The 22447-nt window shown below is 45.4% G+C and overlaps 1 protein-coding gene across 1 annotated transcript in view; it reads right to left on the reverse strand.

Moving 5' to 3' along the window:
• Window positions 1–22447, reverse strand: part of LOC126354238 (uncharacterized) — a 648883-nt gene that overhangs the window by 389314 nt on the left and 237122 nt on the right. Inside the window, exon 3 of the mRNA XM_050003736.1 lies at window positions 20116–20205. The gene's annotated coding sequence lies outside the window, so the exon portion shown is untranslated. The remainder of the gene's footprint in view (window positions 1–20115; window positions 20206–22447) is intronic.

Genomic DNA, 22447 nt, shown 5'->3' on the forward strand with positions numbered 1-22447 from the left:
GCATACAAGCATAGCTCCGTCAGTATTCGTGATTTCGTGCACCTACCAAAAATTTTATTTCAGGGACGACTCCAGTACAGAAAACGACGAAGCGGAAATATACACTGGTATCGCTGTGTCTGCAATCATACACGATATCAGTTTCGCGAAACTGGTTTCACGAAACGGATTTCGCAATCTAATGTGGTGGTGTAAAGTAGCCTGTTAGAACGGCGTGTTGTGAGTACGCAGAAGGAAGGTCGCTCGCCGAGGCATGTGGTTGCGCAACGCACCGGTACGTGCAGTGTGCTCGGCAGAGCGTGCCCTTGGTCCAGCCGCAAGTTCGCACTCGCAAAGGATACGCTCCGTCCCTCAAGATGCCGCGTGTCGCAGCATGTCCCGACACTAGAGTACGTAACTCTTTGGAAGGAATGATATTTCAGTCATACTGGGGACACCACTGATTGCTCAAATGTTTGTTTTGAAAATAACACAAAATTACCAGTTTTGGAGGGCATCGTCCTCATGCCATTAATTCACTCCGACCACTGAGGACACCTCCACCAGCATTGGACGGTGCATCTTTGAGATTTCTAGCCACCCGTGCTGGCGAAAAGGCAGAAAAATAACTAGAGAAACCTCGGCCAATGACCCGTCAACAAAATGGTCACGAAAGGAGAAGTTTTCTTTTTTTTTCACAATGCAGGTTTTCCTGTGCTGATCCGTGGTGGTTTTGTTTTGTGGGCATTAGTTCGTCTTCGAAGCTATATTTCTCTGCCTAACGCTTCGTCTTCCAGGGACGCAGACATCTTCAGTCACTATAATGACTCCTAAAGCAGTTACTATCTAACAGGCCCAGCACACCGATCTCTTCAAACATACATGGGGCGTCCATTGATGGTGACCGCGCCAAATATCTCACGAAATAAGCGTCAAACGAAAAAACTGCAAAGAACGAAACTTGCCTAGCTTTAAGGGGGAAACCAGATGGCGCTATGGTTGGCCCGCTAGATGGCGCTGCCATAGGTCAAACGGATATCAACTGTGTTTTCTTAAATACGAACCCCCATTCTTTATTACATACTCGTGTAGTACGTGAAGAAATATGATTGTTTTAGTTGGATCACTTTTTTCGCTTTGTGATAGATGGCGCTGTAATAGTCGCAAACGTGTAAGTACGTGGTATCACGTAACATTCCGCCAGTGCGGACGGTATTTGCTTCGTGATACATTACCCGTGTTAAACTGGACCGTTTACCAATTGCGGATAAGGTCGATATCGTATTGATGTACGGCTATTGTGATCAAAATGCCTAACGGGCGTGTGCTATGTATGGTGCTCGGTATCCTGGACATCATCCAAGTGTCCGGACCGTTCGCCGGATAGTTATGTCATTTAAGGAAACAGGAAGTGTTCAACCACATGCGAAACGTCAACCACGACCTGCAACAAATGATGATGCCCAAGGAGGTGTTTTAGCTGCTGTCCGGCTAATCCGCACATCAATAGCAGACAACAAGTTGAAGAAGACTGAAGTTGGTAATGTTCACCTTACTTGCAATTCAAAGCGCCCAGCCTCGTAGATTTCTGTCGGCATCGGTGCTTTAAGCTATCTCTCTAACGTTCCACTCTCGAACAGCGCGCGGGAAAAACGAACACTCACATCTTTCTATACGATTTTGATTGCTCTAATTTTATGATGATGATCATTCCTCCCTATGCCAAGAAAATATTTTCGCACTCTGCGGAGAAAGTTCGTGATTGAAACCCCATGAGAAGGGCCTCCCGCACCGAAAAACGCAATCCGTGGCACACTCTCCCCTAAATACGCGATACGATAAAACGAGCTGCCCTTTGAACTTATTCGGTGTCCTCCGTCAAACTTATTTGATGGGGATCTCACAACGCACTGCAGTATTCCAGAAGAGGGCGGACGCGTTGTGTAAGCAATCTCTTACCTGGTACATTTTCTAAGTGTTCTGGCACTAAATCGCAGTCTTTGCTTTGCTTTTCCGAAAAATTGTCTATGCAGTCGTTCAATTTATGTTATTCGCAATTGTAATCTCTAAGTATTTAGCTGAGTTTACACCCCTTAGACTTGTGAGATTCATCGTATAACCGAAATTTAGCAGATTCTTTATAGTGCACATGTGAAATTTTCATGCTTTAGAGTCAATTGCCACTTTTTGCACCATACAGATAAGGCCTATCTTGTCTAAATCGTTTTTGCAATCCGTTTTGATCATTACAGGACGGTAGATGACAGCATCATCTGCAAACATTCTAAGAGGACTCCCAGATTGTCTCCTAAATCATTTACGTAGATCAGGAAAGGCACAGGGCCTATAACACTTACTTGCAGACCGCCAGATATCTCTTGCTTCACTCAATTGCTTTCCATCCATAATTACGAACCTTTCTGACAGGAAATCACAAACCCGGTCACACAACTGACACCATACTCCATACGCACGGAATTTAATCACAGCGGTGTGCGGTCGGCATACACGCGGGAGAGCCAACAAATTTGCGTGCGATAGTGACTGACGGCTCGCTCGACGACTCGCCGTGGTTTTGTTCACTGCTAGGTATCCATATACATTCTGCAAGCGCATACGAATAGCTGCAACGCTCTGGTATTACTGGATGAGAGAACCCTGCCGTTTTGAAGGTACTTTATGAAACTACTATGTGTACCGGTATGAAATGAGTGTTTTTTGTGAAAATGAAACACTATTTTTGAATTGAAAAGTAAAAACTTTTTATTCAAAGCACTGACCATTGCTTCCTATACATTTTGACCACGTTTCTGGCAATTTATGGATACCACGCCAATAGAAATGTTCGTCCTTTGAAGCAGACCAATCAGACACACAATTTTCGACTTCTTCTTAGGAATCGGAATGTTCCTCAGCCAATGCGTGTCCCATTGATGAAGACAAATGGCAGTCGGAAGAGGCCAAGTCTGGTCAATGCGGCGGGTGAGGTAGCAGCTCCCAACCAAGTGTTTTGATTGTACCCTGAAGCAGTTTTGCTTTGTGTGCAAGTGCATTGTCGTGTAAAAAAATTACTTTGCCAAGTCTTCTGGCCCATTCTGGTCTTTTTCCGATCAATGCATAGTTCAAACTGATCATTTGTCGTCTGTAGCAATTAGTATTCACAGATTCACCTGGTTTTAGAAAAAAATGGTTCAAATGGCTCTGAGCACTATGCGACTCAACTTCTGAGGTCATCAGTCGCCTAGAACTTAGAACTAATTAAACCTAACTAACCTAAGGACATCCCACGCATCCATGCCCTGCGACCGCTAACCTCCAGACTGTAGCGCCTAGAACCGCACGGCCACTCCGGCCGGCTCTGGTTTTAGAAGCTCATGATACATCACACCTTTCTGATCCCACCAAACACAGAGCATTGTTTTCTTGCCGAATCAATCTGGTTTTACAGTCGATATTGATGGCTGTCCCGGATTAACCCATGTTTTTTTCCGTTTAGGATTCCTAAAATAAATCCATTTTTCATCGCCAGTAACAATTCGATGCAAAACTGATTTTCTTTCATGTCTTTGAAATAAAATTTGACAAATGGTTTTTCGGTTTTACATCTGTCTTTCATTCAATTCATGTGGCACCCATTTTCCACACTTTTGGATCGTTCCCATAGCTTTCGAACGGTCAGAAATTGTTTGTAGTCCAACATTTAGCATTGCTGCCATTTGCTTCTGACTCAAAGTATCATCTTCATTCAATATTGCTCGCAATTCGGCGTCTTCGATCTTTTTTGGTGGTCTTCCACTTTCTTCATTTCTTACACCAAAATCATTATTTCTGAACCGTTGAAACCATCTTCTGCATGTTGCTTCTGATAGAGCATGATCACCATAAGCCTCGACAAGCATTCGATGCGACTCTGCAAGCACTTTTTTTCAAATAAAAATAAAAAATTAATGCTTTCCGCAAATCATCACTTTCTGGTACAAAATTCGACATTGTTAATACGATGAAGACATATGATATTGTTTCTTTCGTGAGTTGATGTATACTAAATATCTTTGACAGATGTCATACCAACCAAACAAAAAAACATAAAGGCTCGTTCACAACAAATGTTCCCCATCGACACATTTGTATCTTAAGGCTCATTTCATACCGGTACCCTGGTATATAGGTTGATGCTGTAATACTCCACGATATCCCACAAAGAATTCAGCACGTTTTTAGTCGAAATTAGCCGAGAAAAAAAGTGAGTTGCATTGGTTATTGAAGGCCCCTCGTAGTATATACCGCTTGTTCGTGCTTAGGGTGTTTGTGTAATTGTGTGTTAGGCTCGACGGGAGTAAGAAGAAAAACATAGTACACACACACACACGCACAAGAATAGTATCCGTATATCATTATGATGCATCTCCGCATTCCTCCTTATATTTATTCCTCGCGCTTGCGTCGTTAGCTTGGAATATTCTGTGCTTCGTCGCTAGAAAGCCGGACACCTGACAACCCTAGCTGGGTCAGCCACTATCGACCCGCCTGGTCCAGACTGAGGCGTGCGCGTGCCGGCGGCGTATTTCCGCGCTGCCATTGACGCCGCCCCTGTGAATGCACGGCACGGCACGGCCGTGCGTCCCACGCAGCCAGCCCACCCAGCCGGAAGGCGACGCCTAGCCACGCCGCAGCACTGCACGCGCCGCTGGTCAAAAGCGACCCGCCGAGCCAAAAGCGCCCTGCCGAACCGCCTGCGCCACAGCGCGGGCTCCCCAGACAGTGAACGCTGCCGTCAAAGGCTGTCGTTGCAGCACGCACGTATCAGCACGTCACCCAGCGGCGCGTGGCGTCGTCCAGTCCGAGAGAGAAGCTTTCGGGGAGTCTGGACGAACGATCGACGGAATACTGCGATGCTCGCAAACAATCGGAGCACTGCGCGCACAGCTCCGAGTTTAGGGTGCCAACCATCCGCTGCAGCAGGGTGTGGCGAGCCGTCCACACCCCATACTTGACCACGTACGCTCGTTCCATGTGGTATGTGGTGGTGAACGGCAAATTAGCCACACACCAGGGCCTCCATTCCGACGACCCTTTATGTCCGCACTGTGCCGTCGTCGATTCGGATACGCACCGCCTGACATTTTCTGTGACAGGCTGGTGCTGGGGTCTCGTACAACGTGTGCTGGCGCTCCTGTTGCGACGACAGCCAGAGTCTGTCACGCCGGACGAACTCCTACACCCAGATACCACTTACTTTCCAAGAACGAACGCCGTCAACTGGCTGAAGGGCATAGTGCTGTATTACATTTTGCAAGACGCACCCGAAAACGTTCTGGACTTGTAGGTCCACTTGACAACGACTCGTGAGGCGTTCCGCCACCTTGGATTGTACCGCACACGACTGTCGAACTATGTAGGCGCATTGTTCGAGGATCCTCCTGCCCATTGGGGCCGTCCGAGTACCAGAAGGCAGACCTAAAAATGATTCAAGGCACACGATTGATCCTCAGAGCAAACGGTTTAGAGCCCCTTACATACATTACGTGAAGATGACCCGGAAGATTCTGGTGGCGGTAGTAGCATCCCGTTAAATACATATAGATAATATACTTGGGAATATATATATATATATATATATATATATATATATATATATATATATATATATATATATATATATATAGGGTGGTCAACTGATAGTGATTGGGCCCAAGCGTCAAACGAAAAAACTACAAAGAACAAAACTCGTCTAGCTTGAAGGGGGACCGCTAGATGGCGCTGCCATAGGTCAAACGGATATCAACTGCATTTTTTAAAAATAGGAACCCCCATTCTTATTACATATTCGTGTAGTACGTAAATAAATACGAATGTTTTCGTTGAAACACTTTTTTTTTTTTTTTGCTTTGTGGTAGATGACGCTGTAAAAGTCCCAAAGGTATAAGTATGTGGTATCACGAAACATTCCGCCAGTCGGACGGTATTTGCTTCGTGATACATTACCCGTCTCAAAATGGACCGTTTACCAATTGCGGAAAAGGTCGAAAGGTTGATGTATGGCTATTGTGATCAAAATGCCCAACGGACGAGTGCTATTGAAACGTCCCCTTTGAAAAATTATACATGACTGTGCTTAAACTGACACACAATATCTTTAGCGCAACGCAATCTGACTTTCAATAATCCCTACAAGAGAATGGCCCTGACTAACATTAACCTATACCTTTCACAAATCACTTACCTCACCAAAAATCTTGGTTACTCGAACTACTGCAATACAGCGAGCACCACTACTGCCAGCTAAATAAAAGATTCAAACTACGGAAGGCGCTAACTACTGATAGGCATAGTTAGCAAATGAAAGATTTTAATAGAGAGCAAACAATGTATTTACCTTAATAGTCATAATATATATATATCAGTTCATGACATCCATTCTTAAAACAAATTTCAAAACTCCGCAATCTCTCTCCCCACGTCCACCACTGCTGGCGGCTCACCTCCAACTGCGCAACGCTACTCGTTGCTGCCGCTGCCCTACACTACAATGGCAGACAACAATGCAAACCAGCCACAGACTGCACACGCCACAGTCAGTGATTTTCATACGGGGCGCTACCAATAAAAAAACCTAAACAGCCTACTTACACTATGTATGCTGCTCGGTATCCTGGACGACATCATCCAAGTGTCCGCACCGTTCACCGGATAGTTACATTATTTCAGGAAACAGAAAGTGTTCAGCCACATCTGAAACTTCAACCACGACCTGCAACAAATGATGATGCCCAAGTAGGCGTTTTAGCTGCTGTCGCGGCTAATCCGCACATCAGTAGTAGACAAATTGCGCGAGAATCGAGAATGCTACATCAACATCGATTGCACCCGTACCCTATTTCTACGGTCGCTGGTTCGAATCCTGCCTCGGGCATGGATGTGTATGATGTCCTTAGGTTAGTTAGGTTTAAGCAGTTCTAAGTTCGAAAGGATTGATGACCACAGATGTTAAGTCCCATAGTGCTCAGAGCCATTTGAGCCATTTGAACCATATTTCTATGCATCAGGAATTCCATGGCGACGTCGTGTACAGTTCTGCCACTGGCCACAAGAGAAATTAGGATTTTTTACACGCTTTCTATTTAGCGACTAAGTGTCATTCATCAACAGCGGTAACGGAAATCGGCATAATACGCACTATTGGGCAACGGAAAAGCCACGATGGCTGCGACAAGTGGAACATCAGCGACCTTGGCGGGTTAATGTATGGTGCGGCAATATGGCAGAAAGGATAATTGGCCACCATTTTATTGATGGCAATCTAAATGGTGCAATGTATGCTGATTTCCTATGTAATGTTCTACCGATGTTACTACAAGATGTTTCACTGTATGATATAATGGCGATGTACTTCCAACATGATGGATGTCCGGCACATAGCTCGCGTGCGGTTGAAGCGGTATTGAATAGCATATTTCATGGAAGGTGCATTGGTCGTCGAAGCACCATACCATGGCCGCACGTTCACCGGATCTGACGTCCCCGTATTTGTTTCTGTGGGGAAGTTGAAGGATATTTGCTATCGTGATCCACCGACAACGCCTGACAACATGTGTCAGCGCATTGTCAAAGCATGTGCGAACATTACGGAAGGCGAACTACTCGCTGTTGAGAGGAATGTCGTTACACGTGTTGCCAAATACATTGAGGTTGACTGACATCATTTTGAGCATTTATTGCATTAATGTGGTATTTACAGGTAATCACGCTGTAACAGCAGGCGTTCTCAGAAATGATAAGTTCATAAAGGTACATGTATCACATTGGAACAACCGACATAAAATGTTCAAACGTACCTACGTTCTGCATTTTAATTTAAAAAACCTACCTGTTACCAACTGTTGGTACTTGGAATCAGTACCAAGTTCAGAAAACATCACGCAAACCACGCAATTAGTATGGACAAAAGAGGAGAACAGTATTTTCTTGTGTACCTGTTTGCAATATATTAGTCACGTATTCTGGAATAGTCTGAAACAAAGAACCTACAATTAACAAAGTAATCTGTATTACTGAACTGCCAAAAACAGTTACAAAATCTCCGTTGTATGTTGGATAACTAACGGCTTCCAGGTGCAACTAAAATTTGATATTCAGTGTATCATATAATTACGGACGTAATATAAAAATAAAAAACCTCGTCATTATCTACCCATTAAGAGGTATAATCTTAACTTACAAGTTTAACGCAATACACTAGATGACAAATCATGGGATAGCGATATGCACAACTACAAGTAGAGATGGTGTCGCGAACACAATGTATAAAAGGACAATACAGTGCCGGAGCTATCATTTGGGCTCAGATGACTCATGTGGAAAGGTTTCCCGCGCGACAGGAATATAACAGACTTTGAACGCGGAATAGTAGTTGGAGCTAGACGCATGAGACGTATCATTTCAGAAATCGTCATGGAATTCAATATCCGAGATCCATAGTGTCAAAAGTTTGTCAAGAATACCACATTTCAGGCATTTCTTGTTGCCACGGGCAACGCAGTGTCCAAAAAATGGCTCTGAGCACTATGGGACTTAACATCTTAGGTCTTCAGACCCCTAGAACTTAGAACTACTTACACCTAACTAACCTAAGGACATCACACAACACCCAGCCATCACGAGGCAGAGAAAATCCCTGACCCCGCCGGGAATCGAAACCGGGGACCCAGGCGTGGGAAGCGACGCAGTGTCCGACGGCCTTCACTTAACGACCGAGAACAGCGACGTTTGCGTAGAGTTGCCAACTGGCAAGCAATACTGCGTCAAATAACCGCGGGAAATCAATGCGGCATGTACGACGAACGTATCCGTTAGGACACTGCGGCGAAATTTGGCGATAAAGCGCTATAGCAACAGACGACCTACGCTAGCATCTTTGCCAACATCACGACATCGCCTGCAGCGCCGCTGCTGGACTCGAGACCACATCGGTTGAACCCTAGGCGACTGGATAACCATGGCCTGATCAGATGAGTCCCGGTTTCTGTTGGCAAGAGCTGGTGGTAGGGTTCTAGTATGGCGCAGATCCAACGAAGCCATGGATCTACAATGTGCACAAGGCACTGTTCCAGCTGGTGGTGGCTCCACGGTGATGTGGACTGTTTTTACAAGGAATGAACTGAACCGATCATTGACAGGAAGTGGTAATTTTCGGCTATTTGGAGACCATTTGCGGCCATGGACTTCATTTATCCAAACAACGATGTCATGTCAGCGGCCCACAATATATTGTAATTCGTTTGAAGATCATACTGGACAATTCGAGCGAATGATTTGGTCGCATAGATCGCCCGACATGCATCCCATCGAACATCTGTGGGACCTAATCGAAAGATCAGTTCGCGCACAGCATCCTGTATAGGCAACACTATGGTCGGCTGTAGAGGCAGCGTGGCTCACTGTTTCTGCAGGGAACTTCCGAAGCCTTGGTTATTCCATGTACCCTATGATTGTTGTCAGTCAATGTAAGTCAGTTTGTATGGCAGCGTAATTCACCGTGCCAAAAATGGTTCAAATGGCTCTGAGAACTATGGGACTTAACTTCTGAGGTCATCAGTCCGCTAGAACTTAGAACTACTTAAACCTAACTAACCTAAGTACATTACACACATCCATGCCCGAGGCAGGATTCGAACCTGCGACCGTAGCAGTCACACGGTTCCAGACTGAAGCGCCTAGAAACGCTCGGCCACTTCGCGGTGCACAAATTACCCAGATAATATTCATCCATTATTTCAGAATTAGAGCATTTAGCAACTTTCAAACTAACTTTACACATAATGTCAAACTTTTCCGTCTTTGAATTCCCCCCACCCCACGGCACACACACAACAAATGCCGGCCGAAGTGGCTGAGCGGTTCTAGGCGCTACAGTCTGGAACCGCGCATACCGCTACGGTCGCAGGTTCGAATCTTGCCTCGGGCATGGATGTGTGTGATGTACTTAGGTTAGTTAGGTTTAAGTAGTTCTAAGTTCTAGCGGACTGATGACCTCAGACGTTAAGTCCCATAGTTCTCAGAGCCATTTTAACCATTTGAACACAACAAATAGTGAAAGCAAAGTAGCTTACCGCTTACCACGTTTTCCCTTTTCACGCACTAAAATTTCACCATCAAGCATGACCTGTAAGTCTATTACTCCCTAACTACTAAATCCATTTGCAACAAATTTTGCAGGCGGTATCCATATACACTCCTGGAAATTGAAATAAGAACACCGTGAATTCATTGTCCCAGGAAGGGGAAACTTTATTGACACATTCCTTTAGTCAGATTCATCACATGATCACACTGACAGAACCACAGGCACATAGACACAGGCAACAGAGCATGCACAATGTCGTCACTAGTACAGTGTATATCCACCTTTCGCAGCAATGCAGACTGCTATTCTCCCATGGAGACGATCGTAGAGATGCTTGATGTAGTCCTGTGGAACGGCTAGCCATGCCATTTCCACCTGGCGCCTCAGTTGGACCAGCGTTCGTGCTGGACGTGCAGACCGCGTGAGACGACGCTTCATCCAGTCCCAAACATGCTCAATGGGGGACAGATCCGGAGATATTGCTAGCCAGGGTAGTTGACTTACACCTTCTAGAGCACGTTGGGTGGCACGGGATACTTGCGGACGTGCATTGTCCTGTTGGAACAGGAAGTTGTTTTGCCGGTCTAGGAATGGTAGAACGATGGGTTCGATGACGGTTTGGGTGTACCGTGCACTATTCAGTGTCCCCTCGACGATCACCAGAGGTGTACGGCCAGTGTAGGAGATCGCTCCCCACACCATGATGCCGGGTGTTGGCCCTGTGTGCCTTGGTCGTATGCAGTCCTGATTGTGGCGCTCACCTGCACGGCGCCAAACACGCATACGACCATCATTGGCACCAAGGCAGAAGCGACTCTCATCGCTGAAGACGACACGTCTCCATTCGTCCCTCTATTCACGCCTGTCGCGACACCACTGGAGGTGGGTTGAACGATGTTGGGGCGTGAGCGGAAGACAGCCTAACGGTGTGCGGGACCGTAGCCCAGCTTCATGGAGACGGTTGCGAATGGTCCTCGCCGATACCTCAGGAGCAACAGTGTCCCTAATTTGCTGGGAAGTGGCGGTGCGGTCCCCTACGGCACAGCGTAGGATCCTACGGTCTTGGCGTGCATCCGTGCGTCGCTGCGGTCCGGTCCCAGGTCGACGGGCACGTGCACCTTCCGCCGACCACTGGCGACAACATCGATGTACTGTGGAGACCTCACGCCCCACGTGTTGAGCAATTCGGCGGTACGTCCATCCGGCCTCCCGCATGCCCACTATACGCCCTCGCTCAAAGTCCGTCAACTGCACATATGGTTCACGTCCACGCTGTCGCGGCATGCTACCAGTGTTAAAGACTGCGATGGAGCTCCGTATGTCATGGCAAACTGGCTGACACTGACGGCGGCGGTGCACAAATGCTGCGCAGCTAGCGCCATTCGACGGCCAACACCGCGGTTCTTGCTGTGTCCGCTGTGCCGTGCGTGTGATCATTGCTTGTACAGCCCTCTCGCAGTGTCCGGAGCAAGTATGGTGGGTCTGACACACCGGTGTCAATGTGTTCTTTTTTCCATTTCCAGGAGTGTATAAATGTACCAGCAAAATTATATTACTGTACGACACATACTTCACGGGATATGACGTCGTGAACATTATCAAGGGTGATGACCAGTGTCGGTATTACCAGTTGCCGGCCGATGTGGACGAGCGGTTCTAGGCGCTCCAGTCCGGAGCCGCGCTGCTGCTACGGTCGCAGGTTCGAATCCTGCCTCGGGCATGGGTGTGTGTGATGTCCTTAGGTTAGTTAGGTTTAAGTAGTTCTAAGTGCTAGGGGACTGGTGACCACAGATGTTAAGTCCCAAAGTGCTCAGAGCCATTTGAACTAGTTAACAACCGGTTCATGATCTTACCGCATACATCAAAGAGATTAAATGGCGATATGATACACTGGTGGCGCACTGTCTTACAGATTACAGATGAATGGATTTAACACAGTGTCAGCAGTGTGTAGTGAGAAACCCTGCAGACCTACTCAACAAGTCAGCTCCTGGTTTGGGCTTTGTTAAACTACTCGTAGTAATCACAAAGTGGAATTAGAATTGAGCACGCATCAGTGCAGATTTTGTGCTTCCAGAAATTTATCAACGCGCCGTATAAGAAATAAAATGTCTTACGTGAATGACAACACTCACGAACTTGTGGGAACGCATGCGGCTGCTTTATGTTCTGGTCAAGGCCGTACGATCTGGCGCAATGCTCTGCGTGACTGGGGCAGTCGTTGCGACTGCCATCGATACCGGAAACCAAACTTACGACATGAACCAATAGTAATACAGTAGCGCACTTACTTCCTCTCCAGGCCACAAACGTCTTTCCATCTTGCACTTAAGTACTTTTATTTCCCTCTGCATATTTAGGTTGTATCAGTATTTTCATTTCTGCAGAGCTTATACACCCAACGCCCTAAGTAACCTGTTTCACACATGCTATCTAATAATTTTTCTACATCTGCTCAATGTCCCCCTATGCTCTTTCCAGATGAAAATACAATAGTACGTCGAATTAATTTGCCCTTCTTCGTATACGAATTTTCCACACATTTCTATTCATTATTGCATATCTTCATTTTAAAGCCTTTCAATTTCTTGTTCTCCACTTTTAGTTAGCCACACATTTGACTTTCACTGAATGCTGTGCTTCGTCCTCGGTTCTAAGTCAATACTTGACACCGGTAAACTTGTAGTCTTGAAAGAAATGTGACAGACGCCCGAACAACAGGGAACTGATATGCATTGATACTTTGAAATAGCGCATTAATAATGGCTAAGCACTATCCGAAATCTAAATTCGCGCGAATAAAACCTGCAAATAGGACGGCTGATTGCCGTGTTCTTTCATTTTTATACCAGCAAACTAATTTTGGGCAAAAAAAAAAAAACCTTTTCTTCATCTGCATCAACTTTAATTGCTCCTGACAAATCATAAATATGGTTTCCAACGCAATACAATTCTTTCTCTCATTTTCCCCCGACATGAGATAGTGACTTTACCCCTCTCTCTATGGAAGCTGGTGTATCGAAAGTGTACGATGCACGGTACTTTTTACTGTGTCATACACTACGGCTTGTTTTCCTGTTTCTATTCGCGAATGAACTATGGGAAGAATGACTCCTTGCTCTAGTCTGTGCAAACTATTATTCGCCTAATTTTATCAACGCTGCCTCTCGGGATAGGAACGTAGCGGACTCAGAATATCCGCAGTTTCTGCCCTGGAGGACGATTCTTGAAGTTTTCCAAGCAATTTCTCGCGACATCCGCGGTGTCTCCCTTGAAGTGTCCGCCACTTACGATCTTTCAACATTTTCGCTGCGCTCTCTCGCCAGTCATACGAGATTAAGCTTCAGCAGTGCCCTTTCTTGTAGGCAATCGATATCCCTTGTTCGTCCGACCTGATACGCATCTCTTTCAAATACTAGCCCTACAAATGTTTCGTGTGCAATCTATTTTGTGAACAAACAACAATTTCCAACAGGCAACGAACGAATCGTAAGTCATTAATTTACCTACAACTGAGTTTATGAGCCCGTTCAGTTTTCATCGATACAGCAATCTGAGGATGCCACTCTTGTACATCTGTGCAGTAAACAACTGTGCACTTGGGAACTTCTTTGCTCCCGGCTGATTTTCTGTCGAAAACTAATTGGATATTACTGAAAATTTTACCGGATAGAATTTTCGCCTCTCCAAACCCAGCTTCCCAATTTACCATGTTACTTTGTTCTGCACTGGTCATAAAAAAGTTAATAAATCATTTGTGATCTTATATTTATACAGGTGCTCCATCTCAGCTACGTATTTAACTAAATGCTGGGATCCATTCGATTATTCCGTTGTGAAAACATCTACATACGTGTACATCTAGATCGCTTAACTTACATGGATATTGATAAATAAATAAATAATGAAACTAAATAAACTAACATGGAAGTGTATGTCTTCGACACTTCACATCATTCACAAACGTGTCAAAACATTAAGACCACCTGTTTAATAGCGTATTGTCCCACTTTTCAAACACAGTACAACAGAGGTTCTAGTTGGCTTCGATTCTACATGTTATTGATTTGAAGAGCGTTCTGGAAAACTCAAGAGAATGATTTGGCCACCTCTACCGGCCGATATGAATCTAATGAACATTTATGAGACGTAATCGAGACATCAGGACGATAACAAAATCCTGAACCGGCACCACTATCGCAATTATAGACGGCTATAGAGGCCTCATTTTTTAAATTTTTTTTTCAGTGTACTCGCAAAGATTTGTTGCTCAACGGCTCGCAAAACGAGGTCTCACACGATATTAGGAGGTATCACATGACTTTTATCATCTCAGTGTAAATCGCGCATCGGTGTGATTATTATCTTTGAATAAAAGCTTCATTTCTGTTCGCCCGATTGCGAATTTCTTTGTTATCTTCTGTATTAAACAGTAGTAATTGTTTATATGTTTGGTTGAAGTTTCAATCAGCTGCGTTACTTGGCAGTGCACATCATCCCAAAGTTACTTTCATACTTTAAGATTTGTACACCAGTGTTGTCAAACCGCCACAAAAATACGGCGCGCGCAAGATTGTCATTAGCTAATTAATATACACTGAAGAGCCAAAGAAACTGGTTTACCTGCCTAATATCGTGCAGGGACCCCGCGAGCAACAGAATGGCCGCAACACGATCTGGAACGGCCTTGATTAATGGCTGAAGCAGAGCTGGAGGGAATTGATCCTATGAATCCTGCAGGGCTGTCCATAAATCCGTTAAGAGTACGAGGTGATGGAGATCTCTTCTGAATAGCGCGGTGCATCCCAGATATGCTCAATAATGTTCTTGTCTGGAGAGTTTGGTGGCCAGTAGAAGTGTTTATATTCAGAAAAGTGTTCCTGGATCCACCCTGTATCAATTCAGGACGTGTGAGAGTGTCGCACTGTCCTGCTGGAATTGCCTAAATCCGTCGAATGCAAAATGGATGCAGATGATCAGGCAGGATGGTTACGTTCGTATCACCCGTCAGAGTCTTATCTAGATTTATCAGGAGTCCAATATCACTCCAACTGCACACTCTCTACAGAGCCTCCACTAGCTTCAACAGTACCCTGCTGACATGGAGGGTCCATGGATTCATGAGGTTGTCTCCATACCCCTGCACGTCCATCCGCTTGACACAATTTGAAACGAGACTCGTCCGACCAGGCAACATGTTTCCAGTCATCAACAGACCAATGTCGGTGTTGACGGGCCAAGGCGAAGCGAAAAACTCTGTCGTGCAGTCATCAAGCGTATACGAGTGGGCCTTCGGCTCCAAAAGTCCATATCCATAATGTTTTGTGGAACGGTTCGCACACATACTTTTCGATGGCCCAGCATTGAAATCTGCAGCAGTTTGCGGAAGGGTTGCACTTCTATCACGTTGAACGATTCTCTTCAGTCGTCGTTGGTCCCGTTCTTGCGGGTCACTTTCCGGCAGCAGAGATGTCGGAGATTTGAAGTTTTACCGGATTCCTGATATTCATGGTACACTCGTGCAATGGTCGTAGGTACGGGTAAATTCCCCACTTCATCGCTACCTCGGAGGTGCTGTGTCCCATCGCTCGTTGGCCCACTACAACGCCACGCCGAAACTCACTTAAATGTTGATAACCTGTCACGGCAGCAGCAGTAGCCGATCTAACAAACCGCATCAGATACTTCTTGTCTTATACAGAGTGTCCCAGCTATCCCAAAATATCTCTGGAACAATAACGGCTATTAGAAAACGACTTTCACCGTTATCAATGTAGGGCTGGGGCCCATGAATGTACATATTTGGAGACATTCTAAAACGAAAGCATATGTGTTTTTTAAATGGACCTCCTATATTTTTTCTTCAGCAATCCATAGCATGACAAAGCCCATACACAATGGCGTTGATTGCATCGCAATATTCCCATTACATCCCGAGATATTAAGACGCGAAGTTGACGCTGGAAACAACCGACATGCGCTGCTAGCGCACGTCCTGAGGCTCAGGCGTGAACCCCATGCTGCCCGTAATCGCGATGTGATTGATATGTGTAATCACACCTCCATACTTATCAAGAGGTCCGAAACGAATAATACGGTCTGCTGCCATCAACTCTCATAAGTACATAATGGTTTCCCTCTTGCACGTTTTACATATCTACGTACACAATATGAACGTGCGCTAGCAGCGCATGTCTGGTGTTTCAAGAGTCAACTTCGCGTCTTAATATCTCGCGATGTAATGGGAATATTGCGATGCAATCAACGCCATTGTGTATGTGCTTTTTCATGCTACGGATTACTGAAGAAAAAATATAGGAAGTCCATTAAAAAAAAACATAAGTTTTTGTTAAAAAACACATATGCTTTCGTTTTGGAATGTTTCCAAATATGTACATTCATGGGCCCCGGCCCTACGTTGATACCGGTGAAAGTCGTTTTCCAATAGCTGTTATTGTTCCAGAGATATTTTGGGTGGACAAGATAGCTGGGACACCCTGTATAGGCGTTGTCGACTGCAGCGCCTAATTCTGTCTGTGTTTACATATCTCTTGTATTTGAATACGGACGCCTATACTAGTTTCTTTGGCGCTTCAGTGTAGGATTCCGTAACGATAAAAAAATGTATGCGAGGGTAAATAATACATGAAATGTATTCGCAGCTCCGAAGACGGAAACCATGGGCTGCATAATGGAATGACGACAATGTACCGGACTGGTAATCGAACCCGCTTTGCGCGAAACATCGCTTGAACCCTTTGAGATTCTAAATATTAAAAATTCATTTTTTTAATCTTCTTGTTTTTATTAGCTTATTGCACATAATTGGGCAGAAAAATCTGAGAAACCAGTGTTGTATACATTAATTCAACATATAAGGAAGTGGTTTGATAAGGAGACACTGCGTATGGTTCTGATGATGAACTTGGCCATCTAATTAGTCTGGAAAACTATTTGCTATAGCATACTATCCCCGAATCGAGATCACTGTCTTCAGCTAACACAGTCATCTCCACTTTCACTCCTCCAGTCAATCTGAGGCAGATCAATAGGAAACCCTTTCCAAAGACACGCCGGAATTTCCTCTTCATTTAGTGTGCGAGAGTCATCGCGTGAAACTGGAAATACAACTTGTCACAACTACTCATGTTGCTAGTATAGCCGCAGTGGTTTCAAAGGAAACCACCACATTACCGCAATACACAGAGTATGTATTTGAACAGGACAGTTTTCTATACCTAATCCATGCGCGAAACATGCCTCATAGAGACAAATATAATTTGAAAGCAAAGACAATCGTGCAGTGCAGTCAAAAATGGCTCCTGCGTTTGTTAGCCTAACTGCTAAGATTCGAAACGTATGACTTAGTTGAGCTGCAGCCGCTACAGGGCAGCATCTACTGGAGACTTAAAAGAGTGTTTATAGATTCAGCTACTGTGCATACGAGGGGGAAAAAAAGAAAAAAAAAGAAGAAAAAACGGAAAACACTGCAGTGGGCGGAGCTTGTGTAGTACGCATTTCTGCCGCCAGGTGTGTACAGCGCAACTCATTGCCAGTTCAGTGCCGGCTGTGTTGCCGACCTCGCTTGTTCTGTTCAACTGCAGTGGTTGTTTTTGCTAGCGCTGGTGATTGTTTTTGTTAGCACTGGTTTGTTATTGTTTTGTTTTTTATAATGGCAAGTTTAAGTGAACAGCGTGCAGCTATGAAATGTTGTTTTCTAGTCAGTAAAAACGTTGCTGAAACTGTTTTGATGTTCAAAACAGCTTACCAAGATGACGCTATAGGAAAAACTCAACTCTACGAGTGGTTTGCTCCGTAAAAATGGCGAGATGTCGTTCGGAACGTCCATCAACTGCCCGAATCGACGAAAATGTTGCAAAAAATTCGAGAGCTTGTGCTCACAGACTGTCGACAGACAACTGATCAGTTGCCAGGGATTATTCGGTTTCTTGGAGCTCGGTTTAGCCCGATCTGTGGCACACAGGAGACTCTTCCACTACGACAACGCACCTGCCGGCACATCCACATCTGTTCTACAGGTTTTGCCTAAGAATGGCATGATTACGGTGCCCCACGAACCTACCTCACCAGACCTGGCTCCGTGCGACTTTCTCTTACTTGCGCTCATGAAAAGGGGCATGAAAGGACACCGACTTGGCGACGCTGCAGTATTCAAGAAAGAAAAACAAACGAGGTAGGAGCTATCAGCAATTACTAAAGATGACTACAAAACATGTTTCGAACAGTCGAAGCACCGGTGGGACAAATATATTGTCATCGAAAGTATTTTGAAGAATACAAGGTTGCTTTGTCAACAGTTTGAAAATATATAGCTTTTTTGGTACCTCCTCGCATACCACGAAATGAGAAACTATTAGGCGGCTTCAGACGGAACCACATCGTCTGAAAAGGTTAACCTCTTTGGCTATCCCTGCACGATTCACAGCCAGACCCAAACTTCTAACATGTCAAAACCTGCAGACGTACATACTATGTACACTACTGGCCATTAAAACTGCTACACCAAGAAGAAATGCAGATGATAAACGGGTATTCATTGGACAAATATATTATACTAGAACTGACATGTGATTTCATTTTCACGCAATTTGGGTGCATAGATCCTGAGAAATCAGTACCCAGAACAACCAACACGATACCACAGTTCATCAAGAGTAGTGACTGGCGTATTGTGACGAGCCAGTTGCTCGGGCCACCATTAACCAGACGTTTTCAATTGGTGAGAGATCTGGAGAATGTGCTGACCAGGGCAGCAATCGAACATTTCCTGTATCCAGAAACGCCCGTACAGGACCTGGAACATGCGGTCGTGCATTATCCTGCTGAAATGTAGGGTTTTGAAGGGATACAATGAAGGATAGAGTCACGCGTCTTAACACATCTGAAATGTAACGTCCACTGTTCAAAGTGCCGTCAATGCGACCAAGAGGTGACCGTGACGTGTAACCAATGGCACCCCATAGCATCACGCCGGATGATACGCCAGTATGGCAATGACGAATATACGCTTCCAATGTGCGTTCACCGCGACGTCGCCAAACACGGATGCGCCCATCATCATGCTGTAAACAGAACCTGGATTCATCCGAAAAAATGACGTTCTGCCATTCGTGCACCCAGGTTCGTCGTTGAGTACACCGCCGCAGGCGCTCCTGTCTGTGATGCAGCGTCAAGGGTAACCGCAGCTATGGTCTCCGAGCTGATAGTCCGTGCTGCTGCAAACGTCGTCGAATTGTTCGTGCAGATGGTTGTTGTCTTGCAAACGTCCCCATCTATTGACTCAGGGATCGAGACGTGACTGCAAGATCCGTTACAGCCATGCAGATAAGACGCCTGTCATCTCGACTGCTAGTGATACGAGGCCGTTGGGATCCAGAACTGGGTTCCATATTACCCTCCTGAAACCACCGATTCCATATTCTGCTAACAGTCATTGGATCTAGACCAACGCGAGCAGCAATGTCGCGATACGATAAACCACAATCGCGATAGGCTACAATCCGACCTTTATCAATGTCGGAAACGTGATGGTACGCATTTCTCCTCCTTACACGAGGCATCACCACAACGCTTCTCCAGGCAACGCCGGTCAACTGCTGTTTGTGTATGAGAAATCGGTTGGAAAATTTCCTCATGCCAGCTCGTTTTAGGCGTCGCCACCGTCGCCAACCTTGTGTGAATGCTCTAAAAAGCTAATTGTTTGCGTATCACAGCATCTTCTTCCCGTCGGTTACATTTCGCGTCTGTAGCACGTTATCCTTGTGGTGTAGCAATTTTAACGGCCAGTAGTGTAATTGCAGTACAGATGCGTGACATTTTAACTGAAAGTCGCTGCCTAGAATCGGCAGAATACGATATTGCAGTGCCTGTGTTGTTAAGACTTGCATGCACGTCCGAGGAAACACTGGATCGTACTTCTTGATCACACAGACACTGCAGTACCGTAAATGATACACCTGTTGGCTGGCTGTAGTGTGTTGCTGGCTGCCTACCTGTTGAGTGCAGTGTCATGAAGACCGCGCCTGCAAAGCTACGGCCGCCGTCGCCAGAGATCGCCAGTTGGTGCTCGTCACGGCTGCCACCTGCGGAAATAAATAAATCCTTTTGAAACAGGCGCGCCGCCGGGTCACAAGGACAACCAATGGCCAGAAGCTCCAGATGGCGAAGCTGTGTAAAGTGAAAGGCGCGCTCTTTCGCCCGCGGTGTAGGCGAGCACATGTCGGCGGCGCGGAAGGGCTGCGGGGCGATTTACGACCCCGCCAGCGAGTCCACGGCGAGGCAGTTGCGCGCTCTGCTGTAGGGAGCACCTGTTTCGTGTACTCGTTACGGATCGCGATCGTAAACTGCTAGCTGCTGTGCTGCCACTGAGCACCGTTGTCGTCTACTATCTCAGTTTCAGAACAGGGTGCAACGGACAAACACCGACAAACTACGGGTGTCTTCAGGACTGGAACGCTGGTCTGGAGACGTCATTCGATGATGTTCCCATTATAGGGGAGATCTCTTGCCTCTGAGTCACTCCTCGGCAGGCTCAACGGTTCGGTTCTGAAGGAGAGTCATCTTTTATTACTGTAAGAACCTTCAACATCGCAGCGCATCAGCAATCGTTGTTTAATATATTAAAAAACTAGAAACCCGCCTCGATTGCGAAAAAAGCACCTAGTGTTAACCTAGGTTTCGTCGTAGATAACTACACCTTCTTCAGAACAGTAAAACCCACCCTACGCCGGTGTGAGGTGGATGTTACACCATTAAGTTAAGTAGTGGTTTAGACTTTGATATATATGCACTGTTTGTGTTTGCCTTTTTTTCGTTTATAAATGTATAGCTATGGTGTTCTTTTAATCATTGACAAAGGTCTTCTTAGGCACTTGTGGGTTTTATTGTTCTGAAGAAGGTGTAGTTATCTACGACGAAACATAGGTTAACACTAGGTGCTTTTTTCGTAATATAAGAAGAGGCACACCCCTTGTACTTAAGTATGCATTGTACCTTTTGTATTCAATCCCGATGCAATTTCTGTGTTTTCATCGTCAATGTGAAGGTCCAAGGGGTACAGTAAACCTGCAGTGGTGGATCGGAATCTAATACTGGTCTCACAGGAAAGGCTCAAAGCCCAGACTCTAAGAAGAGTCACTCCCCTTGTACTTAAGTTTATTACTGTCTCCGTATTGCCCACTCCCTCCCTAAATGTAACTTCCCGTCACCCTCACTATTAATGTGCCACAAATGCGTACAAACTTAATAATAATAACAACAATAAAATATACAAAATACTGTAATGTAATCCGTGCGTGCCGCTGTAAATCTGCGGCCCATCCCCACAGCCCAGTTGGGGCCATATGGTGTGGTAGCCCTCTACCCCCCATCCACGAAGTAAGTTACAGTTCGAAACCGAGAGCTCGCTTTGAAGGTATGGGTGTCAAATCGGTGAAAGAACAGCGAATGGATTGCTCAAGTGCCCAGACTGTTCCTTCTAGAATGTTGGAAAGTCTTGTAGAATGTTCCAAAATGTTACAAAACATTCCAGAAGGTTCGAAAATGTTCTACAACATTATACCATTTTCCAGAATCTTCGTGAATCTTCCATTATGTTCTAGAAGTTTCCAAAATATTTGGAAATGCTCCTAGATGTTCAACAATGTTATTGAATGTTCCATTATCTTGTTGTGGCGATATGTTCAAATGGCTCTGAGCACTATGGGACTTAACTGCTGAGGTCATCAGTCCCCTAGAACAACTTAAACCTAACTAAATTAAGGACATCCAAACTGAAGCGCCTAGAACCGCTCGGCCAATAGCGGCCGGCCCTTCGGCAAGACCAACGGTTCGGTTCTGAAGGAGCGTCATCGTTTATTACTGTCACCGTATTACCCACTCCCTCCTAAATGTAACTTCTCGCCCCCCCCCCACTTCTAAAATGCCACAAATGCATACAAACTTAATAACAATAACAACAATAAAATATACAAAATACTGTAATGTAATCCGTGCATGCCGCTGTAAATCTGCGACAAATCCCCACAGCCCAGTTGGTGTCATATGGTTTGGTAGCCCTCCATCCCCCATCCACGAAGAAAGTTTCGGTTCGAAACTGTCAGGGCTTGCACGGGTGTCAAATCGGTGAAAGAACGGCGAATGGAGTGCTCAAGTGGCCCAGTCTGGCCAGTAAGTTCCTTCTAGAATGTTGGAAAGTGTAGTAGAATGTTCCAGAATGTTACAGAACATCCCAGAAGGTTCGAAAATGTTCCATAGTATCATACCACCTTTGTGAATCTTCCATAATGTTCTAGAAGTTTCCACAATATTTGAAAATGCTCCTAG

Source organism: Schistocerca gregaria, chromosome 3 (genome assembly GCF_023897955.1).
Source record: "Schistocerca gregaria isolate iqSchGreg1 chromosome 3, iqSchGreg1.2, whole genome shotgun sequence".
NCBI lineage: Eukaryota > Metazoa > Arthropoda > Insecta > Orthoptera > Acrididae > Schistocerca > Schistocerca gregaria.